The 17,984-nt window shown below is 45.4% G+C and overlaps 1 protein-coding gene across 4 annotated transcripts in view; it reads right to left on the reverse strand.

Annotated features, from left to right (window-relative positions):
• EXT2 (exostosin glycosyltransferase 2) overlaps window positions 1-17,984 on the reverse strand; it is a 137,343-nt gene that overhangs the window by 13,906 nt on the left and 105,453 nt on the right. The gene's annotated exons all lie outside the window — the stretch shown is intronic.

The following is a 17,984-nucleotide window of genomic DNA, read 5'->3' on the forward strand; positions in this document are numbered from 1 at the left end:
ATAGGCACCTCAAACTTAACATGCCCAAAGCATAGCTCTTGATTCCATATCCTCAGAAAAGCCATTCTCTCTCAGCCTTTTCCATCTCAATACGTCATCTAATCCAACTGCTCAAGCCAAAAGCTAAGAGTCAGCCTTTATTCCTTCCTTTCCCTCTTTCCCCACATCCAGTCCATTACCGAGTCCTACTGGCTTTACTTCTGCCTCCCTCTTACCATTTCTACTACCACTCTCTCTAGCTCAAACCACCATCATTACTCATTACTAGATTAATGCAGGTTACTGGATTACTGTAACAGACTTCCAACTTATTTCTTGGCTTCCACTCTTGCCCCTCCAAACCATCATTTACAGAGCATCACTAAAAGGACCATTCTTAAAAGAACAGTGGGGTATTCTATGCAGGGTAATTCAATCAGTGGGCTCCATCCTATTAATTTATATATTTTTTCATTATGTATTTTTTCATTATATATTTACCCAACACCCCAGTGTCACTGAGTCCAGTTAGGATGCTTCATTGCTTTCCCAAAGGCAGAGCCAGTATACTAATACTCCCCCTTTTTTAGTTTGCTAGGGCTACTGTAAAAAGTAACACAAACTGAGTGGCTAGAAATCTAGAAATCCAAAATCAAGGTGCTGGCAGGGCCATCGCACCCAGGGGAAGGAGCCTTCCTTGCCTCTTCCCAGCACCTGGGGGTTGGCTGTCAATCTCTGGCATTCCTTGGCCTGTAGATGCGTTGCTCCAAACCTCTGTCTTCACATGGTCTTCTTCCCTCTCTGTGTGTCTCTGTGCCCAAATTTCGCCTTTTTATAAAGATTCCAGTCAAACTGAGTTAGGGCCTACCCTAATGATCTCATTTTAACTTAATTACCTCTGAAAAGACCCTATTTCCAAATAAGGTTACTAAGGGTTAGGATTTCGACATACCTGTTTTAGATATGTTCAATCCATAACATCCCCCCCACAACAAAAATCTTTAAAAAACAAAAAATGGCTTCCTATTGACTAAGAATAATAATGAAACTCCTTAGCATGTTCTAAACGGCCTTCCTACTCTCCAATCTCTCTCGTACCACATTCTCCCACAATTCACTGGCTTCCCTGTTCTTTAACTGTGAGTAGACTAGACCTCAAGCCCCCTGCACCTGCTATTTCTTCAATGGAACGTTCCCCCAGCTCTTCAAAAGGCTGGTTCGTGCTCATCAGTCAGGTCTCTGCTTAAATGTCACCTGCTCTGAGAGGTCTTTCCAGACCTTCCCATCCAAGGTAAATGCCGTCCCCCAACCAGCCATTCTTCATCACGCCCCCTCACCCCATGCTTTTCTTCACCAAACTTCCACTTCTTGAAATTGCACTGGTTATTTACTGTCTACTCACTATCCCTTTTCCTCCCACAGAGTTTAAGCTCCATGAGGCAGAGACTCTGTCTTACTCACTGCGGCCTCCCAAGCACAAAGCACAGGGCCGGCACGTGAGAGCATTCCGTGCACACTTGTTGAATGCACGGCGGGGGGGGTGGGTGGTGGAATCTCAGCAGGCAGAAAGCTGAGTGTGAAAGAAGGGAACCAAAGATCCTTCCTCTCTTCTTCGCAGCCAGAGCTAGTATACTTCTTAATTCAGAAAGGAAGTCTGCAACAGTACTGATCACCTGTTACCATTCATAATAATGTGATAGCCTTTGTGTGAGAAGATCACAGGAGTAACTCACCATCACTAAAGCACATGTTTTAAATTGCTTTTCCAGCAGCGGGTAAAGGGACATTTGCTGAGTCATTACACTCTCTTGCCCAGGCCTTGTGATCATCTACATGCTTTCATGGGCTGTCTGACCAGGGTCTTGAACGTGGTCTGGAGCTGTGAAAAGAGGTTTCCTTCGTGCGGAACCAGCTCACCTAACAGGCCTCTCCAACCCACAACCTTGGCCTCGTTAACACCACGTTGTAACCAACAGAGTTAATCGGCCACAGGCATCATCATAATAGCTGTAGACAAATGAATCCATGTCAAACATTTCCTCAGATGTTTAATGCTGCTGCTGTGTTCTCTACTCTGGGGTTTGTATTTCAGCAGATTAAAATAATACGATACTATTACAGTTTTATAGAGCCCAGAGCAACAACATAGGCTGTGGGCCGTAACTTCTGTCTGGCCTGTGGGCCTGAACACACCCCACCAAGCGCACAGCCAGGTTCCTTTGCTTGGCACCAAGCACCTGCCTGTTCAAGTCACACCAGGACCACAACCACCAATCCATCTCAATGGAATTAAAGAGATTTCTGAAGGGCTCCAAGCGCAAGTAACTGCACTCAACACCAGTGATGGGCAAGGTGGAGGAGAGGGGGGGCGGATGGGGGCATCCGTTCAGTTGGCACCTCTGCTGGATGGAAGCTGCATTCCCCCTCCCTGTATTTGAGTCAACACAGCTCTCTAATCCGCGCAAAGGAAGGTCAAATCACTTTCCCGAGGGGTTCTTTTCAAGCCCCCATCTGCAGCAATAATAATAACACTGGATCAGTTTTAGGGTCAAAGGCTGTTGAGATTTCAGTCCTCTTCCTGTTAGCTGAAGCCACTTACCAGACTCCTCTCCAGAGACACTTAATTTGGTAACACTGGGTCACAGAACGCTGAACTGCGCTGCTCTGAAAGCATCAGAGGTGTCCCGAATCTCAGATGCCTTTGGAGCCTTCAGTGAGAGCTGTTCCTCAGGCGGGGCCTCTCTGCCCTTGACTTACTCCAGGCAGCTGGATGCAATCAGGATACCATCCTTGTCACTTCATCTATAACTCTGCAGCTGACTGCAGGATCAAAACGGAGTGCAGCACAAGGGGATGGGCCTTCTCTAGCCGAGCCCCGGTGTAGTACGAAGTCGATTATGTATATAGTAAAGCATTTTCCCAGCCAGAAGAGCAAGAACTCGACTTCGCCCCCTCCCCTTCCCTCCTCGCTACCCATCTCCCACTCTAATTCAACTTTTTTCTTTTTACTTCAGGGAAATGCTCCGGGGTCAGCCTTTGGTCATTACTAACAGATGCCTTTATATACTGTAGTGCAGGAATTTGAAACTTCACATTATATCCCTATAGTTCTAGTAACAGTGCTCCCAGAGCTATGTTCAAGTCACAACGCCATCATTCAATTGTTTGCCTATACTACTGAAGTCCTCCATGTATAGTGTCATCTATTTTTTTTTTTTTTTTTTTTGCGGGACGCGGGCCTCTTACCGCTGTGGCCCCTCCCGCTGCGGAGCACAGGCTCCGGACGCGCAGGCTCAGCGGCCATGGCTCACGGGCCCAGCCGCTCCGCGGCACGTGGGATCCTCCCGGACCGGGGCACGAACCCGTGTCCCCTGCATCCGCAGGTGGACTCTCAACCACTGCGCCACCAGGGAAGCCCTCATCTATTTTTAATTGCACACATCTTTTAAGACAGAGGCCTACGTCTGTTATAACAAACTCCACGCCTCGGTTAGGGGCTTAGCGATCATTTGAAGAGTCCTTACATTTGGGGCCTATTCTACATCACTATTCAAACAGAAATTGTAATAACCTAATACCATCCTAACTATTTCCTTCCCTTCTAATTTTTATAATCTTGGTCCCAACCACCTCTTACCTGGATTATGGAAATATCCTCCTCTCTGGACTCCCAGCTGTGCTTACTTCTCTATTTTCAGTTTTCTATCTACCCTTTTTTTTTTTCTTTTTTAAGCTTCCTGAGGTCTTTTGCGGCTTCCCATTACTAGAGGATGAAACTAAGAGCTTCTACCTTTTTTTTAAAAGGCACAGCGGCCAGCCTTGATTACTGCTTATAGAAAGTACACTGGGGACAAGGTTAACGTATATCCAGGCCTGGCTCTGCCACTGATGAGTTGTGCCCCAGACCTACTCAAGGTGCCCTGCTTCCATTCTGCCCTCTGCAAAAGGAGGGGCTGGATTAAATGACCTCTAATGAACTTTTAGGCCTAAATTCTTACATCTTCTTCCTCACTGACCTATTTCCAAGGAAACTAATTCAGCAACTGTGATCAGTTGCCGGCCTGCATTATTTCACTTTGTTTAAAATGCCACACCCGTACGGGTACCCAATAAATGTTCCTGAAAAGAGGATAATGCACTATATTCTAAGCCAGCTTAGAGAGCGCATATTAAACTCAGGGTGTGTGCTAACCACAGTCAGATTCAGGAAACAGACAGGCGGTGGGGTGGGGGAGGGAGAAGGTGAAACAACAGGTGGCGCCCATCTGGGATGTCCGATTAGGAGACCATGGGCTAGCTCCAGGAGGAAAGGAACTCTCTGAAGTGGCTGCTACAGTCATCACACTTTCAAAGGCATAGTTCCCACAGGGATATTGCTACTGGGTGAGAGGGATGCCACATGTATCAGGATTCATGAATCAAGAGATGGACTAAGAAGTGGTGAGGGAAAAGGGGGTGTGGGGTGGTGGAGAGGGGGCAGAACATGGACGCAAGGTACCCAGACTGGGCCAGAGTTCGTTTCTCTCCTTGCACATGCCCCCTAGGTTTTGTTGATCCCTAACCATCCAAGTGGAACAGAACGCTATGACCCAGCCCAAGCCCTGTGGCCACATGCGAGGGTCAGTCGTGGCAGAATTGCAAGGAACCCAGCTTGCAGACACCTTTGGATTAGTGGCCGTCCTTTCCGTCAGGACTGTCTTGCGTGCTGCCAAGATGGGAAAGGGGGAGCTGGCTGAGGTCCAATTTCTAGCTGGTTTCCACAGAGAAGCCAGTTATCGGATTCACTCTCAGCCCTCTGGGAACAAAGCTCACCTTTTATATTTGGAATTTCCTGAAATGAAGTGGAATGGAGGGACTGATTGGCTCCATTTTCAGCTCATGCTTTTAATTACAATGGTGGTTGGTAGTTTTTGTCAAGGGGGCGCTTTGCAAAAAGCCAAAGAGCTTTTACCCATGCCTGGGACACAGTTAAATGCTAACGCTGGGCATCTAGAGCAAGGGAGCCCAACGTTGTCCTCTGGAGCGCCCTAACGCTGACTGGTTTTGACAAATACATGTACACGCTGCATTATGTATTAAGATTTACCTGTTCCATCACTTCAGTCTGCCCCAGAGACCTTTCCAACCCAAGGTGGGGTTCTGCTTAAAATTAGCCAGACAGGAAAAGTCCCATCATGGGAAGGCTCCTGGGGTTTTGGCAGCGATCCTGTTTGCCCCAGTCTGGCTGGAGGTTAGTGCCCTGGTGCTGGGGCAAATGATTGCCACTCCTCTCAAGTCCTCTCTTCAGGCCTGGGGCCGTGATGAAGGTAGGGAGACAGACCAGGATCGGCCGCAGCTGGTAGAGGAGCATGTACGTTAAACCTTTCACGGGTACCACTGTTAGGAAGACACCACTGAAGAGGTGGCTCTAAGACATCTGCCATCTCACCAGACGGCAGAACCACAGGACTTCGGTGGATGGTTAAGAAGAGACTCACACTCCGGCAGTGTGAGCTGCGGACCGCTGCCCACGCCGACTCAGGGGTCACTTGGAAGGCGGAGATCATTTGGTTCAGTCCCCTCACTGGACAGAGGGGAAAACTGAAGGCTGGACAAGAAGCGCTGTCCAGAGGTCACACTGCTAGGTCATGCCTAACTCCCCGTCCAGCCTCTGCTCACGAAGTCCTGCGATTTCCCGCTCTCCTGATTCTAAAAAGCACTTCCTCTCCCCACACTCAGGCCCTCACTTGTCAAACAAAGAGGTCAGATGACGGGGTTTAAAGTCATACTCAGTGTCAGTGTTCTCAGCTGTGTGCAGTTGCTGGCAGAGATGGTTAAGGGTCCTACACACATGCGAATGACCGAGGTGGGGAACAGAATGGGGGAGCGAGAGGCAGCGGGGAAAATGACAAAACCTTTTGCTCCCCTCAGCATCCATCTTCTGAAAGCCGAAGGCTCTTCATGACGTGGTTTCCATTTAGCAGAGAAAGCCACGTGCTCACACCGTTAAAAGAAGGAAGTCTCATCAGCTGTGTGGCAAATGAGTGAGACGCCACTTAGGACACCGAGGGCCTACTGGAACCTTGTAATCCGGGAGGCTCTGGGGCAGGGAAGGAAGGACAAGCAAAAAGCAGCTGAACAAAAGATTAAACTCAACTACTATTTTTCATGAGGCCATGAATCTCCTGAGAGATAATAAAGAAGGGAAGGAGAGACGTGAGTTTGAGGGGATGGGAGGAGGCAGAGATGGGTCAGGATCAGGTCACGGGCTTTCTAATTTCGTGCTCCTTAAGACCCGCTAAACGTGAAATCATTTTTATTTCCATAACCTCAACTCCAGTGGGGGTGATACTGTTTCTAAGTCTGGTCCCAGGGGATTGTTTAATGAAGTTAAAAGAAGAATAGTGATCATAAGGCAAATGGCTATTCCCTTTAAATCCTGCACGAGGTAGAAACAGAGATGTCAGCTTTTATAAATAACCATTACTGAGCCTTCAAAATTTCAACTTGATCTTGGTGAGCCTTGATTTGACTGACTGGAGACCAAAGATATCAGCTCTGCCCAGCAGGGAGGAAGTCACTCTTCTTACTTCACGTCACTGCTCTGCCCTATCACTCACAGATGCTACTGCAGAACTGGCCAGGTTTGTTTTCTTACTGTGCAAAGGGAGGAAATGGCATTGACCACAAACTGCAATCCTGGCTGACTCTGAAGCACAAATGTGGTTCCAAAACGATTCTTTAATGAGTTAATTAATCGGAGTGCCCTATATGTGTGCTTAAACTCCATAATCTCTTGGTGGAGAATCAAGAAGCAGAGGAACTCTTTTTAAATCACTTATTTATTTGTATCCCATCTACTTCAAAAAAAAGATTTGGGATGGCCTACAACAGAAGGCAAAAACTAGAATAAAGTCCAAACTATCAAAACAGATGATGCAAAAAAGACAAAAAACAGAAAACAGATGATGCCCTCAATAACATTTCTTTAAATATCCAGAGATTCCACCTATCTTAAAAATATTAACCCTGGACTTCCCTGGTGGCACAGTGGTTAAGAATCCGCCTGCCAATGCAGGGGACATGGGTTCGAGCCCTGGTCCGGGAAGATCCCACATGCCACGGAGCAACTAAGCCCGTGCGCCACAACTGCTGAGCCTGCGCTCTAGAGCCGGGCAGCCACAACTACTGAAGCCCGCGTGCCTAGGGCCTGTGTTCCGCAACAAGAGAAGCCACCACAATGAGAAGCCCATGCACTGCAAGGAAGAGTAGCCGCCACTCGCTGCAACTAGAGAAGGTCCGCACGCAGCAACGAAGACCCAACGCAGCCATAAATAAATAAATAAATTTATTAAAAAAATATTAATCCTGCTATCAAGTTCTAGAAAGGCAACCCAACAGCAAGCTTAAGTCACAGTCTAGGGATGGAGAGATTTGGGTGTTCCTATTTATTAATTCATTTACACATTCAACTCTTAGATACTTTCTGAGCTCCCACTATCTTTTAACTAAACATTTTATTTTGAGATAACTGTAGATTCAAAAGTAGTTGTAAGAAAGAATGCAGAGGGAGCCTGTGTACTCTTTACCCAGTTCCTCCCAATGGTAACATCTTGCAAAACTATAGTGTGACGTAACAACATGATACTCACACTGACACAGTCAAGCTTCAGAGCATCTCCATCAGCATGAGGGTCCCTCCTGCTGACCTTTTATAGACCCTCCCCATCCAGGTACCTTCTGACAACTGCTAATCTGTTCTCTATTTCTACAATTTTGTAATTTCAAGAAGGCTATGTATCAATGGAATCATACAATATGTAACCTTTCGGGATGAGTTTTTTTCCACACAGCATAATTCCCCAGAGATTCATCTAAATTGCTCTGTATATCAATAGTTTGGTCCTTTTCATTGTTGAGTAATATTCCATGGTGTGGATGGACCAGTTTGTTTAACCATTCGCCCCCTAAAGGATGTCTGGGTTAATTCATTTCCTGGCACTACAAACAAAGCTCTACGAACATTCGCACACAGGTTTTTGCGTGGGCAGAAATTTTACTGCCTCTGGAATAAATGCCCGAGTGCAGCTGCTGTGTCGTGTGGTAGTTGCGTGCTTAGTTTTATAAGAAATGGCCCAAACTGTTTTTCCAGAGTGGCTGTACCATTTTACATTCCGACCAGTAATGTATGAGAGATCCAGTTTCTCTGCATCTTCACCAGCGTTTGGTGTTGTGACAATTTTTTAAAAAATTTTAGCCATTCTGATAGGTGTATATAATTCCAGTTTTAATCTTTAATGGTTAATGATGTCAAACATCTTTTCACGTGCTTTTCGCCATCTGTATATACTCTTCGGTGAAACAACTGCTCCTGTCCTTTGCGCATTCTCTAATTGGATCGTTTGTCTTTTGCTGTTGAGTTTTGAGAGTTATATATCCTAGGTGCTACTCCTTTGTTGGATATGTTGTTTGCAAATAGTTCCCCTCAGTCTGCAGCTTGTCTTTTAATCCTCTTCACAAGGCCTTTCACAGAGCATAAGTTTTTTTGCAGTATGCAGTATGTTGTGGTCTCTCCTGTTGCGGAGCACAGGCTCTGGACGCACAGGCTCAGCGGCCATGGCTCACGGGCCCAGCCGCTCCACGGCATGTGGGATCCTCCCAGACCGGGGCACAAACCCACATCCCCTGCATCGGCAGGCAGACTCTCAACCGCTGCGCCACCAGGGAAGCCCCAGAGCATAAGTTTTAAATGTTGATGAGGTCCAATTTATCAACTTTTCCTTTTATGAATCATGCTTCTCTTTGTCTAGCCCTAGATCCTGAAGAGTTTTCTCCTTAAGCTTTTTTCCTGAAAGTTTCATAGTTTTACGTTTCATATGTTTAAGCCCATGATTCACTTCCAGTTAATTTTTCTGTAAGGTGTGAGGTTTAGGTCAAGGTTAGATTTTTGCCTCTGGATGTCCAATTTGTCTAGAACCATTCATTAACAGAGCTGTCTTTCCTCCACTGTATTGCATTTGTACTTCTGGTCAAAAATCAGTTGCCCCCAACTATTTTCTAGGGACTGTCTTATACTTCAAAGAGTGAATACAAAAATAAAGGATATATCTTGTTACTAAGGAGCTTACCACTGAGAAAACCTAATGACATATGCATAGAAAGCTAGAGATGAAAGAAAGCGAGGATGCAGGAAAAAGTACAAAAAAAGAGTTAAGTCGGGGATGGGAAAGCAGGGAATAAGGAAAAAGCTTCATGGATTTCATTTTAAGAGGATAAAGGAAAAGGAAGTTAAATTACAAAGTTAGGGCTGAGATCCCTATTGCCCCCAACCAGGTAAATTATCAGTACAAAATTTTACTCTTTGCTCTCTGTTTAAGCAGGCCAGCAAGGAGAAAACCAGAGTTCTCCCACGGAATACAAAATACAGAATCATTTAAACTTTGAAAAACTCCTTCTAATTTCACTCATAGAAATTATATATAAAAAAATTCCATATGCAATCACATTACGTGCACTCAATCAGTAAATACTGACTGAGCACCCACTACGTGTCAAGCCCTAGGCACAGAGCAGTAGACCAGGCAAACACAACCCTGTCTGAAGGGACCGAGCTAAAGAGGGGGGTTTGTCAATCCAGCCCCAGACCTACGCCACCGATGTAAATTAGTGGCCTCGGTTATAAGAAGTTAGCCCTTTCCTGCCCCTTCCAGGAGCAGAGTGTCAACATGTGATCAGGACCTCTGCCCCGCCCCTCGAGTCTTCAGCCCCAACTCCAGAGGTTGGATGGGAACCTAGAAATTTTGCTTTTAAAGGTTGACAAGTTTTGACCTAAAGCAGCCAACAGATAGTAGCAAATATACTGCAGTCACGATTAACCCTACGCACCAATTTTGGAGCAGCAAGAAATAAATCTGACCTAAGAGGTGAGTTGTAATTTTATCACACTGATTAGCTCACCTTGTTTTCTTGAGATTCATTCTCCCAGGTGTGACATTTTTAAGGTTTGGGGACTACTCCGTTCCTTTAAAGTTTTCTTTCTTTCTATTCTTCCAAAACAGGGAATTGCTATGTCTAATGCGATAGCAACCACCAACCACTGTCTTAAACTCACGATTTTGCAAGCAATTTTACAAGTGGCAATGAACGGTGCGGCTTCACACTTGGGCAGCTCACCACAGAATTCTGCTCCGAAAGCTGCAGGCTCTGCCCTCCTGAGAGAGCTGCGGGGGGAGTTCAGGGCCTGGATACGGCCAGGATGGCTTTCATTTCCCCTGGGTCCCATGCCAAGTCCTGCCCACACGCCTCCTTTAAGCACCCCTATGAAAATCAAGGCAGATAAGCAGCCCATGCAAGACAAATTCCCCCTATTCCCAAATCATAAACCAAATCCTGAAGCTCTGGATTCCTGGAGCGGCCAAAGCCTGTAATCAATCCCAAAGAGGCAACAGGCAGGTTTTGGAACAATAACCCGTAAACATATGGATCCTCTCAGGGCTGGAATATCACGACAGTTATCTCCTTTTGAATGGGGGAGGGAAAGTATGCATTCTTTAAACCATCAAGTGTACCAACACCTCTTTAAAATAACTATCCCACATTACAAACATTCATTCTTGAGGCACAGAACTCCGGGGCCAGGTGGGCTTGCCGGTGCTGCGGACAAGAAAGATGGCGAGGTGTGGCCGGGGTGGGGGGCACGCAGGGCGGGGAGTGGGAAGGTCAGGACAGCTCTTTCCTCACCGGCACTGCCCAGCAAAATAAGCGCTCATGGAAAACTGCAAATCTAACTCACCTGACTTCCGTGGGATGGGAGTCTGCGAGGAGGAGACACCCTTCAACGGAGACACCTGATGTACCAGCGGGCAGCAGGCTCCCTCTCTGGGATAAGGAGCCCCGAGTCCTACATTTGATGTTTCATTAATGGCTAGGCAAACAAATTCTGAGCTTGCTGTTTTAATTTGCTCAGTGGGGAAGGAAAAAGTGTCACTCTATTGTAATTCCCAACTGGGTGCTTTTTTAAACCATCAGATGTTATTTCAATGTTCAGCAGACATATTCGATTTCCTTTCCTTAATATTTGTTTGACTTACCCTCCGATGGGGACTGGGTGCCTTAGAAAAGCTCCGAGAGGTCAAACCTCACTGCAGCTTCTCTCAGCACCTCCGTGGGCCCCGGCCTGCCACTCGGGGTCCGCTTTCAGCAGCTCGTGCTCAGAGCGGCGCACATGAACTATTCTCCCTCCAGGCCCCTCGAGTCTGCAAGCTGGTGATAGGACAGACCTATCAGAGGGTTCAGGTCTCCCACAGGCTGGAAACAGGGAGCCCGAAGCGATGTGAAGACCCCAGGGAGGTAATTCTCTAGGAAGAATGACTCCCCTCTGACCTCAGTCTTCCTCATGCCTCCTGCAAGGGGAGCTCTGATTGCACCTCGTGGGCAAGGACACTCACAGAATGAGCCATCCGGCCTGCTCCCTCTTCTCAGAACATCAGTCTCTATAAAGGCAACTCTTCATGTACTTAAGAAAAGGGAGAAAAATGGAAGTAAAGAGAGACAGATGTCCTTTCAATAGTCCACACCATTGATCTGTATGGTGGCCAGGCCCAGGAAGGAGACTCAGAGGGGAACTGTCACTCACTCAGATGTAATACACAAGGGTCAAAGACAGCTTCCAGCCATCAGCTTCTTCAGATCCTAAAAGAAGAAGTCACCGCAAGTCCTAGACAATTTTTAGTGTTCAAAAAGCTCAGCTTTGACAAAATGGTTCTATAGCTACTGTAAAGCCTTAGCGCAGACCCAGCACAAACGCTGACCCCGAACAGCTCTGACAAGGTTTGATTTTGCGCATGCCCAAGACAGGCCCGGCTCCTTGGGACGGCCGGTGCCTGCACTCATGGGGACCGACGCCTGTGCTGGCTCCATGGTACACTGCTACTACAGTCCATCATCCAGAGAGGAGGAGGAAACACCCGAACTCCCAGTCTTTCCAGGCAGCCACTGGGTCAGGCCATGTGGAGGCTCAAGGATCTGAGTCAGCTGAGAGGCCAAGGGAAGGAAATCTATGGCACTGGTTCCCACTGAAGGCCAAGGCACTTCCAATAGTTAGCTTATCTGCTGCAGGGATGTCCCTTGCATTTGGGCCCTCCTTTAGGGACGTTTCATTTTTATCAGTGTTGGCTATGAGAACCCAGTTTCTCGGTGCTCTAGGTGAAACCAAAGAGTGTAAGCCTGTCGTAGGGCCCATGGCAGGATGAGACAGGTGGTTCCATGTACCGTAAAGAAAACCTGCCCTGGATTCCCAACAACCCTGAGCACAATTTCAGATCTAGGACTCTGGGACTTAAATCTAGAGAGGAAAGCAGCCAATTCCCATCAGAAAGATCATAACCACAAGTCTGTGGGAACCAGTCTTGAGACCCAGTCCAAGACCCGGTATCTGTGGCACTTTACTGGCAGACGGCTCAGAGAGGGACAAACAGAAGGACAGAGACAACCTATTTTCTTTTTTAAAGTTACCCACTAGCTTTTTAAAAAAGGTTATTATTAAGTCTAATTCTAAGATAGGTGTTTCCATCTTTCTGCTCTTCTAGTGAGGAGACAGAAAGTGGGATAGTTTATTTAGAATCACAGAATACATCATCTCTCCCCCTCTCCCTGGATGAATACATTTAGCTCTAAATTTTACTAATTCTGTTTAAAAGTTAACTGTTATATAGAGTCTCAGCTCTGGAATTCTCCACTTAGCCAAGCTCCCTCGTTACCAATCAAATCTGAGCTATGACAGAGCCCACCTTTCCCTTCTTCGTTCTTCAATCCAGATGAACATTAAGCTTATAGGTATTCCACTACCATTATCTAACTGGCTTTCCCTGTCTTCAGTCTGTCATCTCTAATTCATCCTGTGATCTGACTGCCTGGACCATATACCTCTTTGCAAACCTATGACACCTCTTCACCGCCTTTGACTTTTCAGCTGACCTCTTAGCCTGTCCATCAGCTGGCCCTATATGGCTGAACCGACCTAGCTTCCAACGTCAACCCAAACACAAGTTCCGCCTCCACCACATCAACTGGCCTGTGACTCCCCCGTGCGACCACACGTACACCCAAGCTCGTTCTAACTTGGGTTGCCTTTCATCTTGGTGCTTCCTATAGCAGGAGAACACACTCAGAGGTGGTTTCACGTTCTCATGAGAAAAAGTAGGGCATTCCGTGCTATTTTGCTGTCTTCTCATGATCCTTTACTTGCCATTACCTTGGGGAGTTGTGACCAAAATAAAACAAATAAATTATCATAACTGATTAGCACCCAAGAGGTTTCACCAGCCGCTACCACCGAGGGGACGCAGAGGCAGTAAAAGAAAGGCATCAGCATTGTGTGCACCTAACAACAGACAGTTGCTCTCAGTCAATTCCCATCCCCACATGAAGGACTGATTTTATAACCAGTATTATTAGCCAAGAGTGTTTCACATCTCTCAGGTGAAAAATGTTCAACACTTAAGGGCTACTAATAATTTTTTATGGTTGGAAATGAGGATCAAAGTACGAAAGGAAAAATAAATTCCCGGGTTCATACATCCAGCCAAGTCTGCATGGCTCATTTTCTGCCACATGTTTTAAACGGCCTCTCTTAAAGGCGGGGGAGGGGAGGAGGAACAAGTTGCATTTTATTTCCCAGCTCTTTAGGTCTGAAATAAAAGCAGACAGACTTGGGGGGAAAAAAATCAAACATTCAAGTAACACTATACACTGCTACTGTTCCCCCAGGAGCTCCTTGCAAATGAGTATCAAGAACTCAATAGATACTTTCCTGGTAAAATACATAAACAGATAAATAAATTATCCCAGGCTGAAAAGAATCTCCACATCTGGTAGCTCACTAGAGCTTGTCAAACAAGTCAGAAACACGCAGGGCCAGAGAAGATCATTCTTTCGCTCCTGATTTCAGGGCTGGCGAGGGAATGTAACATTTCCCAAAGCTCTTTGCCTTCCAACAGGGAATATGACCCATTTAAACAGGCAAATGACCCCTATGTTTTCTTCCAATTAAATAAATAATGATACCCAGGCATTAGGTCTTGAATCCACATGTCTGTGTCCTCAAGTCGCAGACACTGGAAGAAAAAAGGCCTTTCCTACAGGGTCTGGCCTTTCATTCCCAAGAACTTGCTAGGGCGTCCCTTAAAGGGTTATATTCAACGTACATTTAACACCTTACAGAAGTAACTTAACCTCCTCGCACCTCAGTTTTCTCAGCAATAAAGCATGAAGTGACAGGATGGTCTCCAAGGTCTCTTCCCGTTCTGATGCCGGGTTTCTTTAAAACAGAGTTTCTGCCTTGTCCGTGGACCCCAGTACAGTGTTAACGTTCCCTACGTGTGCTATGGTTTTGCAGAGGCTGGCCGAGCACTGCCGTGGCTCCAGCAACTTCCTCCGGGAAAGGGATTCCGGAGGTCGTGACGGGTTTCAAGCTTACAGCCCAGGTAGACCTTCCCCCTTCATTCCTCTTTCATCTCTGGGCTCTGACGGGAGGCCACCCTTCTTTCTCATAGTTCGGGGAGGGTGCCGTCTGCGAGCTGCCTTCAGACTCTGCTCTGTGTCCCTTAAGCAAGCTGTGGAGCCTGCTGCTTTAAAATGGTTTCTGTAAAGTGATGCTTCCAACCCTCTAACTAAAGCTCTGCTTTACAGTGCCCTCTCGTTGTGAGAAACATATGTCAGGCCTCAGAAGAGGCATCAGTAGAAACGCCATCAGAACAGACCCCGGGTCACCACGCTCTCCTCCGCTGAGGCAACGGCTGTGCTCTCCCTTTCAATCCTAAAAAGCTGTTGGCATTGCCGCCAAATACCCCTGGATCCTCACACAAGCAATCTCTCTGGGTTTCACAGGAAAGCAAAGGAGTTTGACACTTTTTACGCATACAAGTTGGATTCTTTTTCACATGAACCCATACCTTATACATCTGCCTGTACTTCTGATCCCTTAGATTCATGACACCTGAGGGATTTTAGGAAGTCATCTGGTCTATTCTTCAGCTCCAGGAAGGACTAGTAAAACCACCTTAGATACCGGAGGACTGCTGGCTGCCCCTTCCTGAAAAATTCCCAAATGGGGAGACGCCTCTGTCTCTCCAGATTTCTCTAAAAATGCTTCGGAGCCACAGTGAGAAAGGTCTGCTGCATGGTTTCTCTTTGATTCTCACATATTAAATACTGTGTTTAAACGATTTTTTATTTAATCTAGGATAATGAATTTAACTACTACAAAACTAATAAAGACTATAGACACACACACACACACACACAGCCAAACCAGAAGAAACGAAGATGCCTATTTCACAGAAGAATAAGCAGGGGAATATTTTGGTTGTACTAAAAGTGCCAATGTACCTAACGTTACCTAACTGACCTAGTAAGATCATTAAATCTACAACTGCAGAATGCAGACTCTTTAGGGGCACACAGAACATTAACCAAAATAGACCTTTTACTGAGCCATATAGTCTCAACACATTTCAAAATGATGAAATCATATGGAGTATATTTTCTGACCACAGTGGAATCAAATCAGAACTCAATAAAAAAAAGGTAACTTTAAAAACTGACAAAAGTAAGCAATATACTTTTATATAACTATGGGTCAAAGAAGATATTACAAAGGAAATTAGAAAATATTTTAAACTTAAGGATAATGAAAATATGACAAATCAAAACTTGGGAAGGTACCTAAAGCAGTAATTAAGGAGAAATTTACAGCTTTAAATGCATATATTAGAAAAATAAATACTGAAATCACTGATCTAAGCTATCAAGTCAAAAGGTTAGAAAAATAACAGCAACTTAAACTCATGAAATTAGAGGAAGAGATTAATCACGAAAAGAGTAGTTAATGAAATACAAAACAAATACACACTAAAGACAAATCAACAAAATCAAAAGTTGATTCTTTGCAAAGAATATGACACTGATATACCTCTAACAAGGCTCAAGAAAAGGAGAGAAAACAAAAGTTGTCAATATCAGGAAGGAAAAAGAGCACAGCAATCCCAATCTTATAGACTTTAAACAATAACAAGATAATAGTATGGATCGTTTTATAGCAATGCATTTCACAATTTAAATTAAACGAACAGAGTCCTTGAAAAACACAGCTTATCAAAACTAACACAGGAAGAGATAGAAAGCCTTAATAGTACTAGAGCCATTAAAGAAACTGGGTCTGTAATAAACATACTAGAGTGCTGGCTGAGGATAAAAGGATGTGGGATGAGCAGTGTAAAAAAGTCATAAATATCAACTATGCTCACGAGCAAGCTGCAGAAGAACGTAGCAGCCATGCAGTTTTCTCAATTCCTTACCATATACACACCAATTTATTTGTCTCTTCTTTTCCAATTTGATATAAGAATTATAGCTATGACATATTCCATATATACAATGTATATAGTCTATATAACTTATTCTTCAGATGTCTGTAGTTTCCTCAGCCTCTTAAGTCTATAAGTTTAATGACCTCTGGCAAATTTTGGAAGCTTTCAGCTATTTCTTTAAATATTTTTTTCTGCCCCATATTCTTTCTCTTCTCCTTCTGGGACTCTGATGACACAAATGTTATGTCTTTTGTGATTGTCCCACAGGTCCCTGAGGCTCTGTGCATTTTTTTTTTCCCCAATCTATTTTCTCCGTGCTGTTTAGATTGGATAATTCCTATTGATTTATCCTCAAGTTCACCAGTTCTTTCCTGTTATCTCCATTCACCTATTGAGCCCACCCAGTGAGTTTCAAATTTTGGTTACTGCAATTTTCAGTACTGAAATTTCCATCTGGTTCTTCTTTGTATCTTCTGTTTCTTTGCTGAGACTTTCTATTTTTCCATTTGTTTCAACAGTGCTCATAATTACTTATTAGAGGATTTTTTATGATAGCAGTTTTAATATCCTGGTCGATAATCCCGACATCTGTGTCATTTTGGTGTTGGCAACTGTTGATTATCTTTTCTCATTAAAGTTGCAATTTTCCTGGTTCTTGGTATGATGAGTAATTTTGGATTGTTTCCTGAACATGCTGAGTGTTACTGTGAGATGGTGCTGCCTTTCACATTTTCTGTTTTAGCAGGGAGCTTAGGTTCAGAGTGCATGTCCGGATCCACTTTGTGGGCTCTGGATTGAATATCAATTGAATTTTCAAAGACTATATCGTGCTATTCTGGTCTGCCTAATTTGTGTGCTACCCAGAGGCTAATTTGAAACCTGGGCAGTATTCCACACTACAGTTTCTTTCTCAAAGCCTTTGCTGTGTTGATTCTAGTCAGTTTCATGCATGGGCTGATCTGAAGGGAGAGGGGTGACAGTGTGCCCAGGAGGAATCCCTCCTTTCCATAACCTTCCCTCCACTCTCGAGTTGGGAATGGATGAGGTGCTGTCTCTTTGCTGTCTGTTGCTTGGTGCAGGCTGGGGACGGTGGACAGGACACTGCCCCCCAGCCCCCAGTCTCTGCAGCTGCGTCTTCGCTAACATTCACTTCATGGAGGACATGGAAGGTCAACTGAGTTCCACCCCACAGTCTCCAGAGTGGAGAGGGGACAGGGGAGGAGTGCCGTCTCTGCTCTTGCCTCCTGGTAGTGCAGGGTGGGAACGGTCAGCAGGGCTCTGAACGACAATACCCCAGTCACAGCATCTAGTTGGCAGGGGTACATACGGCTTCTTTCATGGCGTTTGCCTGGTGTAGAGTAGGTACAGTCAAAAGCGTCCCATCAGCAGGGCTGCCCTCTTCCCAGTCCTTACAAGAGAAAGCGTGTTTTTCTTTTTCTTTTTCTGCGTTTGTATGCTCGTTATCTGTGCCTATGAGCGTCATGGCCTTCTGCAGCACTGAGGCTGGGGTATACAGGAGGGAGGGAAGGAGGGAGGAAGGAAGGAAAAAAAAAATCCAAGGGAACTCACTGCTGGAGTATCCCTTAGGTCCTGAGGACCCTAGCCAGTCTGTCTTCTTTTTCTAGGAATAGGGTGGAATGTGCTTGCTCAATCTTGTCC

The sequence above is a fragment of the Aethalodelphis obliquidens genome, unplaced genomic scaffold, assembly GCF_003676395.1.
Source record: "Aethalodelphis obliquidens isolate GAN/ISIS:26980383/991018 unplaced genomic scaffold, ASM367639v1 scaffold14, whole genome shotgun sequence".
NCBI lineage: Eukaryota > Metazoa > Chordata > Mammalia > Artiodactyla > Delphinidae > Aethalodelphis > Aethalodelphis obliquidens.